The sequence below is a fragment of the Vigna unguiculata genome, chromosome 4 (genome assembly GCF_037176805.1).
Source record: "Vigna unguiculata cultivar grain cowpea cultivar isolate G323 ecotype 2 chromosome 4, ASM3717680v1, whole genome shotgun sequence".
Classification (NCBI taxonomy): Eukaryota; Viridiplantae; Streptophyta; class Magnoliopsida; order Fabales; family Fabaceae; genus Vigna; species Vigna unguiculata.
The window spans coordinates 10,797,730-10,808,306 of NC_140795.1; the positions used below are offsets into that span (position 1 = coordinate 10,797,730).

At 31.9% G+C, this 10,577-nt stretch overlaps 1 long non-coding RNA gene across 1 annotated transcript; it reads right to left on the reverse strand.

Moving 5' to 3' along the window:
- Window positions 1–7,959: 7,959 nt before the first annotated feature.
- LOC114182743 (uncharacterized) lies at window positions 7,960–9,683 on the reverse strand. The gene is made up of 3 exons (XR_003604182.2): window positions 9,515–9,683; window positions 8,877–9,409; window positions 7,960–8,751 (listed from the first exon to the last, which is right to left on the reverse strand). It is a non-coding gene; the product is annotated as an uncharacterized LOC114182743 (long non-coding RNA).
- Window positions 9,684–10,577: the final 894 nt, after the last annotated feature.

A 10,577-nucleotide genomic window follows, 5' to 3' on the forward strand; every position in this document is an offset into this window, starting at 1 on the left:
TGTATATAAATAGTGAAACATGTGAGCTACACAAAAACAAAGGTTGAAACCATTGCATTGTCATTGTACAAAATATCCATTTTTGTACATAAATACAATTTACATGCATCTCGGGTGTATGAGTTTTAGAATGATGAAATTTGATGTAATAGCTATATAAAAGCAACAAAGAGTTGAAAAATTAATTATGTGTCTTTCTCGATGTCAAATTTTGTACAAATAACACTATACAACAAAATAAATTGTCTTTATGTCTACAATTGTGTTTGTCTCGGTGTGAAATTTTGTAAAAATAACACTGCATATTATTTTTTCGGTCAGCACAACACTTAATCCTTGCACTCAATGGGGTATAGACGTTGTCTTTAAAAACTTTACCAAAATGGGGTCTCATTTCGTATATTAACAAAAGAGGTTAAAAAATTTATACAACTTATGAAACAAAAAAACACTTACAAAATCAACTTCCTTTACATGTACAATTATGTGTCTTTATTTGTGTAAGATTTTGTACACATTATTGTACACATTATATTGTACATTGAATATCAAAGTTTCTTAGACGTGTTTACTAAAGAGATAAAGACTAGACCAGACCATTATTTTCACTATTAAGTTGACAAAATACCAAAGTACTGGAAGTCATATGGTATGTATTAGGTAGTTCGCACCACAGTAAATGGTACTCCCAATACGCTATTAATTTCTATTAATTTTCATTAATTGCTTGACCATGTCCACTTTCACTAATAACAAATAACTCCCATCTACTGTTAACTTGATAACATAGTAACAAACTTCAATGGCTTTCTGTGTACAACTATCTATTTTTTTCTTTGTAAGATTTTGTACATATGGTCGTGCTCATTCAATTAGGTAGTTCCCACAACAGTAAATTATTAATCCCCAAGACGCTATTAATTTTCATTAATTGCTTGACCAACTCAACGTTCACTGATACCAGAAAATCCCACCCTTGAAAGGATACATCTATACATACCACAATATTTGTAAGTGTCTTTTTGTGTACAATTATGTATCTTTTTTCTTTATAAGATTTTGTACACGTGATTGTAATCATTCAAGTTAACTAGTTCCTTACAACAGTAAATGGTTACTAAAAAAAATGCTATTATGATTACTCCCCATACACTATTAATTTTCATTAATTGATTGACTAAGTCTAACCGTAACAAACTCAAATGTCTTTCTGTGTACTAGTATTTGTTTTTTTATTTGTAAGATTTTGTACACATGGTCGTGCTCATTCAACGAATTAGTTCCCACAATAGTAAATGGTTACTCTCAGTACCCTATTAATATTCATCAATTGCTTGACCAAATCGACGTAATATTTACTGCTAACACAATAACATAGTGAAAGTAACAAACTTAAATGGCTTTCTCCGTACAATTGTTTGTTGTTTTCTTTATAAGATTTTGTACATATGGTCGTGCTCATTCAATTAGGTAGTTCTCACAATAGTAAATGATTAATTCCAATACGCTATTAATTTGCATTAATTGTTTTACCAACTCTACATTCACTAATGTTGGCACAAGCAAGCTTGAAGCAAAGAATTGATAAAGCCATGTGAATGAAGATCATAGGTGTTTGATGAATATTGATGAAGATCCACTTGAAGATTAAGTTTTTAGAGTGTTATATGACATAGGTTGTTGTGTTGTATCATGTTTGTAGGCTATATGGCATAGGTTAAATGTCTTGTGTGCCTTAGTGTGTCTCTTTTAATCTGTTAAAATAGGTTTTAACAGGTTAAAAGGCTTGCAGTATATAGTTTCTGGTATGAATGCATTCGGTTAGTTTAATTATTTTTCAATCGACTGATTTCACTTAAGTCAAGTAAAATCAGCTAACTGTACGAAAAATTCAATCGACTGTTTTCACTTAAACCAGACTATATACGTTGTGTTTTCGATAGCAGAGTAACGTTTTTGAGTTTTTTAGCACGAAACTTTGTCATTCTTTTATGGAAAACTCTCTCTCTCTCTGTAATACACAACTATTGTTGACATGAGACACCAAGGTAGTCTTAAACTGCAACAAATTCAATTAGTTGATTTATTTTGTAATCGACTGATTTCACTTAAGTCAAGTGAAATCAACCGATTGATTTGGAAATCAACCTGTTGAATTTCGTAACAGTTTGACTATAAAAGCTGTGATTTTTGAGAGAAAGGTTTGTTGATCATTTTAGAGCGCAAATTTGTTCTAGAAACTTGTGGAAACTCTCTCCTACGTGATCATACAGTTTGCAGCAGTTGAAGATTGATCTTGGATCAATTCTTGGAGCTTTTGGCTAGGTTTGAAGCTTGGAGAAGGTGGTTTGTGGTAGGCTGGGTTGTGCTACCAATCAAGTTTGATCTTTCTCTAACTTTGTGTGTGTGCCTGGTGGTTTTCCAGGTCTGCAAGAGGGTTCTTGTTGTGCTGGTGTGTCTCTTGGGTGATTCAAGAGTCTTTTGTGGTGTTTTTGCATATTTTGAAAGTGTAAGGGTGGATACTTTGTAAATCTTTTGAAATTGTGCAAAGTTAAGCTCAGGTTGTCTTGACTAACTGGATGTAGCTCAGGTTTGAGTGAACTAGTATAAAAATCTCGTGGCCTCCCTTGTTCTCTAACCTTTCTCTCTTGCATATTCATTTTAAAGTTTCAAGAACTTATGCTTTAATCATCTTTTTCATGTTCTTGCATGTTTTCATGACACCTACAATGTTGAGCATATTTGTATAATCATTTAGAACTGGTCTTGAGCATTCTTTTGCAGTGTTCCTGGTTTAAAACTCAAATCTGAATTTCTGTATTTTTCCCAGTACTTCAGTCGACTGTTTTTCTCTTTCAATCGATTGATTATACCAGAACAGAATCTGTTTAGTAAAATCAATTTGTTAACTTTGTTTTTGATCGACTGGAAGTTTACTGTCCAGTACCTTTTGCATCCTAACTTGGTGATCTAATTTATTCAATTAAAGGTGGTTTTTAGCTTGCAAAGATAGCCTAAATTTTTAACTAGCCAATTCAACCCCCCTTATTGGCTTTTCAACCATTTCAAAACCAACAACTGCAACTCGTTGTTTGAAGATCTTGGTTGATCTTGGAGGCTTTTTGGCTTGTGAGTACCTTGAAGAACATATGTATGGTTGGCTAGTGACAGCCACCAGTAGGTTTGGATGTTCTTGTGCCTCTGGTTGGTTTGCCTGATGTGATTTCAGGTCTGTAAGTGTGATTCTTGCAGGGTGTGTGTCTAGATTTTTTGTGTAAGTCAAAAACCGTGTGAGTTTCTTTGTTCAAAAGTCTAATCTTGATGTTTGATTTGTAAAACTTTTGAATATAGTGGAAACCAGGCTCAGGTTGTCCTGGTAAACTGGATGTAGCTTTGTGATTGAGTGAACCAGTATAAAAACAACTGTGCAATTCGCTTTCCCTCATCTCACTCACTTTGAATCACTTTTAAAACTCCAGAAAATCAAGTAATTCACTCTTCGTTGTGTTTTAATGCGTTATTGTGTAATCTAAGGCTACATACTTGTTAAAAATATTGATTGGAACAAGTCTTGTATGTCAAAGATTGTTGTTTGTGTTAAATCTACGAATTCTGCATTATGCATAAATCTCCAGTATTTTAGCCAACTGATTTGTCTTTTTAATCGACTGTTTATAGCTCAAGAATAAATTAGTCTGTTGTTTTATATTTTAATCGATTCAAAGTGTATTGGTCTACTACTTTTACATCTTGTAAGACTCGGGAAAATTAAATAAATAAATAAATATTTAATAGATGCGACGATAGGAATCCTTAAGTTAATAAATGTGGAGAGAGAAGATAAGAAATAGTACTAGCTTAAGTGGTTAAAAGTATTTGGTAGTCTTAAGAAGACTTGGGTTCAAGTCATGTGTATGCTAATGATGTGTTAATTTAATTGTTTATTATTTTTAATAAAATATTGGACCGTGATGAGTGATAATATAATCCTAGATGTATTATAATTATCATGAAATGTGAGTTGGTTGAATTGGTTGTGCACTTGCTTTGAAATTGTATGGTTGTGGGTTCGAATCTTGGGGGATGTGAGATATGTTATTTTTGCCAAATATTTTTTTAGGCATGAGGGAGAATTGTAAGAAAATCCTAGCCGCCATAGAGACCTTAGCCGTCATAGAGAGAAGCTAGAAGGGCTGAGAAATCACCATGTTAATGATATTTGATTGTCATTAACCTTTTATTTTAATTTTCGTATTTTATTGTTAATAAATTATTTTAAGGGCTTAAAATTGAAATTTAGAAGGAGAGTTAATGGGAATTGGAGGAGTTTTTGGTACAACTACTAATGGAGAATGTGAAAGCATTGAAAATGGAGCCAAGGAGAGAGTGAAAAGGTTAGAAAGAGTGCCAAGTGGGAGAAGCTATATGTAAATCAATTTTGGGCAAAAAGGAACGTTAGGAGCGCAATTGGAGCAGAAATTCCAAGTAAGGGGAGCTAACCTTATCTTTATAACTATTTGTGGTACAGTTTAGGTGCTTGTTTAATTTTGTTTCTGATGAAGTTTTCGAAACCAAATTGGCCATTATGGTGCAACCATAGTTTTGAACAAATTGCATTGTTTTTTTTAGAAGCCAACGTTTATTTGCTTTACTGGTGAAGTGTTTTGTAGAACATGTATAATTTTGTGGATTGAATGCATAGAGAGTGATTTTCTCTTGTCCTAGTTATTCTATGTGATTTGTGAGATGTGAATAATACTTTACAAACCAAGATGTTGAGCGATTAAAAGAAAGAAAAGATATTATCACAATTTGGTATTACTAGATGCAAAGTGTTTGTTCTTTATTTAAACAATGATAGGATGATTTATAAAGTGATGTATTTTGATAAAAAAAAATATGTGGTGTGATTTTTTTAGAATACTAATAATTGATTTATACGTGAAAGTTTTGAATGTAGTTTCTGGTATAGATATCAGTATTATAATAATATATATGTGGCGGAAATATATATATATATATATATATATATATATATATATATATATATATATATATATATATATATATATATATATATATATATATATATATATATATATATATGCGTGTAGATTATGAGTCTAAATTGTTGGGAACAATTCTATTTAGATGGTAAATGGATTTGGAGATTAGATAGGACTTGTTTTCTAAAGGTTTTGGTAATATATATATATATATATATATATATATATATATATATATATATATATATATATAGTGTATATAAATATTATTAATTGGAGATATTTAAACTAATGAATCGAGGTAGATAAAAGAAGAAAAAATGTATATGCATTTTTTTTATAGAAAACAATATGTTATTAAATTGATTTCGTGGGAGTTTTAATATTCCATCTATCATGTATAACAATTTGGGAAGGTGCAGATTTGTTTTATAAATGAAAGGTAGTCACAGATTTTTTGGTAACCGTAGAAATTTCATCTATTATAATATGAATGTTATGTTATGACTATGGTTGGTTTTTTATGCTAAAAGAATGATTGACAATTATTATTGGTATTTCTTCATATAATCACCAGTAGCAACTATAACTAGGGGTGCTAAAATGATTTTTATAATGTTTTTGTATTAAAAGGAAATTTTGTGGTTTAAGTGTTGTCAACATTAAAGAGTGGCATTTTACTTTTTGGTTTATTTAAAATTATATATAATGGTAAAATTTTCAAGTTTTCTAGTTATGAAATTTTTAGGTTGTAATTAATTTTTGAAGGGGCCTGCGGGATAACTCTATTAGGTGTAGCATATAAGTTATACAAAAATATGATGTTTATATATATTGTACTATAAATTTAGTAAGTACGATATTGGTTTATAATAAATTAATTATGTATATAAAAGGAAAGGTGTTATTATATAAGTATTAGTTATTGCATGTGGAAAGTATAAAATACTTTTATTTTATATGTTACGTATTATATAGCTTAAATTGTATGAGTAGCATTATAAATAGGGTGAAAATTATTATTATATTTGAAAAAAAAAATACATATGCTATAGAGGTAATTATGTGTGATGCAATTTGAAAAATTCATATATAATTAATTTATTATAGATAACGTAGATTATAATATTTTATTAAATGGTTAGGATATTATATCTCACAGGGATTTGATAATTTATACCATAGTGTTTGTAAGAATATTATATATTATATATTAATACATACTTTAGATGTATAAAAATAAATTAAAGTCTCTTATTTATTTAATGAAGGTGTAATAAAAGGTCAATATGTTTCGAAGATGTATATAATAATAATATACTTTTTATTAATTGGGATAGCAAAAGTGGGTTCTACGGTGATTTACTCAATAAACTTACGTTACTAGTGTGGCGTCTAGTGCTACGGATTGGATCGCAAGATGATGGATACTAACAGGGGGATTCTAAATCGTGTGGCGCCCGATGGTGTTTGTGAACCGCTAGGCGGTCTACGTTGTAACTTCGCCTAGCTGCATAATGGCTGCGTCAGGTGATAGTGCTATGGTAGTTTACATTGTTGATTGTTTTACATGGCTCTTTGTGAGGATTTTTGGTTGGGATATGCTTGGATGAATTACGAGCAAGGAAGTTCGTAATGAAGTTGGAAACGCTTGATGGATACGTATGGGGAGGTTTGTATTATATGCATTCTTGTGTGGGGATACGAGCGGGGAGGTTCATATGTTTTGTGCTCACACTCGAGGTTGTTATGAGCAGGGATGTTCATAGTAGGTGTTCATGCGTATTGGACTACAAGCGGGGAGGTTCGTAGAGTTCGACCACGAGCAAGTAGGTTCGTGGAAGCATATGGAATCCCTATGACCATGGTTGAGTATGTGTTAATCTCATATAGGTTAGGTTGATGATTTCAAGTGTTTTTCATGTTTGGAGATAACGACCTTGGGTCAGGATATGCTTGACATTATCATGAGCGAGTAGGTTCGTGATTGGTGATGGAACACGTGATTAATATGAGTGGGAAGGTTCATATTAAAGATACTCTCTTATGAGAATACGAGTGGGAAGGTTCGTATGTTCCGTGCTCACACTTGAGAGTTGTTGCGAGCGGGAAGGTTCGTAACTAGATGGATCACGCTTGTTGGACTACGAGCGAGGAGGTTCGTAGAAGCAAGACTATAAGCGAGGAGGTTCGTAGAAGTTAGTCCACGAGCGGGCAAGTTCGTGGAAGCATGAAATATCCTAAGGCCATGGTCAAGTGTGATTATGAAATGAATGAATAGTCTAGTTTCATATGGGCTATGAGACAATGATTTCAGAATTTCTTGGGTAAGAGGGGTTTAAGAACGTGTATTCTGTTAAGTTAGAATGCTTTAGGTGAGGGGTTTATGCTATTGTTGTGCTTGTTTATTTCTTTGAGTTCACCTTTTTTGTTTGTGTTTGGCGATGATCGTGTGACTTCTCACACGGGAGCAAATGATAATCCAAGTGCTGATGGCGAGGCATAGAGACAGAGCGAGGGCTAAAGATTTGGGATTTTATGAAAGACATATGTTTTGGAACTTGTAAACTTAATTACTAGTTGGTTGTGGATTTAAAACGTGTATTAAATGGTTTATGACTTAATTTTAATTGACTGCGATTAAAGTTTTAAATTTTCCCGCATTTTGGGAATAATAATTATGTTGGAATTTTATTTTCAAATATAAATTCTTTTATTAAGTAATATCTGCCTAGGATGTTACACATCCTAATTTTCCAGTCTATTTGATTCAATTGAAAAGATTTTTACGCTTTTGAAAAAGTTTTAAATACCCAATTCAACCCCCCCCCTTCTTGGCTTAAATCACCATTTCAAAACTAACAACTAATACTACAAAACCACCATTGACGGCTAAAACAATACCATGTTATCACTGACAAACGTAAATATGTTTCTGTGTACAAATATATGTCTTTTTGGTTGTAAATTTTGGTACACAAGATCATGCTCATTCAATTAAGTAGTTCTTATAATAGTAAATGGTTACTCCCACATTTTTCACCATGCCAGCAGGTTCAAAAATACAGATAAAAAATCTCCTTATAGGTAACTTTTTTCACAAAACAAATGTACATACAAATCAATTCATCATAAGTATCATATTTTATTGACAACAAGGAAGCTTTACAATGACATTAACTGTTACACAATCAAATGCATTCAGACTTTACAAGTGGCATATTTTGGAGCTAAGATAATACTTCTACTTTTTATTTACATATTAATAAACTCTACTTCTCTCTTCATATCCTATCCATCAGGCAGACATTAAACTCACTCTTTATTTACATATTAATAAACTCTTTACTTCTCTTTTCATATCTTATCCATCAAGGGAGACATTAAACTCGATTTGAACTATCAGAAACTAATCAACATACCTTTGTTATTGCGTAAAATGGACTATATACCATTTTTAATTACTAAGAAAGAATAATATCCAATTCACATTCCACAAACCACACTAGTAGTAATTTAATAGTTTTATTCAATCAAATTGATCTATCTCTTATACATGAGGAAAATTATAAAATAAAAACAAGTAGGAAACTTACACAAACAAATCCTTTACTACAAAAGGAACTTGTTCTATGAGCAAAAGAGAAATGATAGTTAGGCACAAAGCAGAGGGTTGTCTACCACCGATGTGTATTTTTTTATCTGAAAACTGGACTTTGAAAATATGATGGAAGAAGGAAGATGTCTGAAATAGAAAATACATATATGTACAAGAAAGATGAATATGACTTGAAAGATTTCTACTTAGAATGTAAAGTTGGTCATTCATAGAATATATACGATCATGTATCAAAGGACTAGCAAACTTACAAGAATAGCAATTAATTTAGCATAAGGGCTCCACACACGAATCTGAATCTCTCTTGTACTGAACCAAAAAAAAAAAACTTCATCTTTTATCCTAAATTTCATAAATAGTGTTAAGCCCAAACTCCTTATACCCACACTTTATCTTTTATCCTAAAATAAAAAATAAATAAACAAAATCCATTAGAATCAACTTTACCCATATTTTAGAAACTCACCTCCATCAAAATCCAGTTCAAATGTTTGCCAAAGGTTCAGTTCACACACCCTCTTCGAAATACTACTTATCTTTCAACCAAAATTCTTCATCTTTAGTTCTTACCTTTGCAAGATGAGATTTTGAGCAACTGCTCAATAACCTTGTGGTCGACGTGGTTGTCATCAACGAGCACGTGCAGCTTCTAAGCACCCATTTCCGGTAAGAGAACATCATTGGTGGAGAAAAGGAGAGAGATTCGGAGGATCGAAATATGAGAGATCTTGTTTGTTGCTTTTGGAAATGAAGAAGAGAGGAATCCCACTTACAATTGTCGCTTCTATTGTCACCAAACAAAAAATTTAAATGGTTTATGTGGGTAAGCATTGAGCAAAGACGAAAGAGAAAAAAATGGATGCAAAAGCATAAAAGGTTGGCGATAAACCTTTCTTCTTTCAAACGAAGGAACAAAGAACGTTGTAAACCCTCCTTTCAACCTAGCCCTTCTTCTTTTTTTCTCCCAGCCCTTTCATTTCCAAACCTATCTTTCTTTCAAACCATTTCTTTTCTTTCTTTCACACGCGCGTCTCTTTTGAGTTCGTCTAATGCCATGTCAAAATGGTTTAAAAAATGTAAAAAATCAAAATCCTAATTCCAAATCACGTGACACATAAGCAGGTTAAATTCAAGATGCTAAAGTATCACTATCCTTTTTAAAATCATCTAAAATTCAAACTAGTGTCTACTCTCTAACCTGCAACAATCACCACCAACCTTCAAGCTACACATTTTCCCTTAATATAACACACACCACAAATTAATATTCCGCGTGCCATAATTAAATAAACAAATAAAATAAATAGAACAACAACTCTAATCTATCAATCATATATTTCATAGTATCTCTTTATTCTAATTTTTTTAGACCAACCTTATAATTTCATATAAATTAAAGTTTTTTCCCTGAGTCTTACAATCATCAAGTCAAATCTATAACATATACTAATGAAGTTAGATAATTTGATCCAATAAGAAATGCAAATTCTATTTGAAATGAATGGAATTATAAAAGAAAATATTTTATGGAATTAAACATAATTTGTAATGTCCCATTTTAATAGGTAAATATATTCAAATAAAACATCGTACATCTTATAATATCCAAGGGTACAACATTTAAAGTATAAAAGATAATACAGTCACCCCAATATACCAGAAGAAAAACGAGGCACTACATGATGACAGGAACCAAATACAAGAGTATCAACAGACGACCAAAAGCTTGCTCATGAGCAAGGGATTACAGTATAATAATAACTCTTCAACGTGGGCTCGACAACGGCCCAACACTAAACCATGTCTAACTAAGCCGCAGCATCCCCGTCGTCACTACAATCACCAGGATTTCCCACATCTTTTCACATCAATTAATTGATGATCATCGCAAAAGGAGAAACCCACACATGAGACACACAAGCAAACAGAAAGGGTAAGCTAGAGTAAAAAGG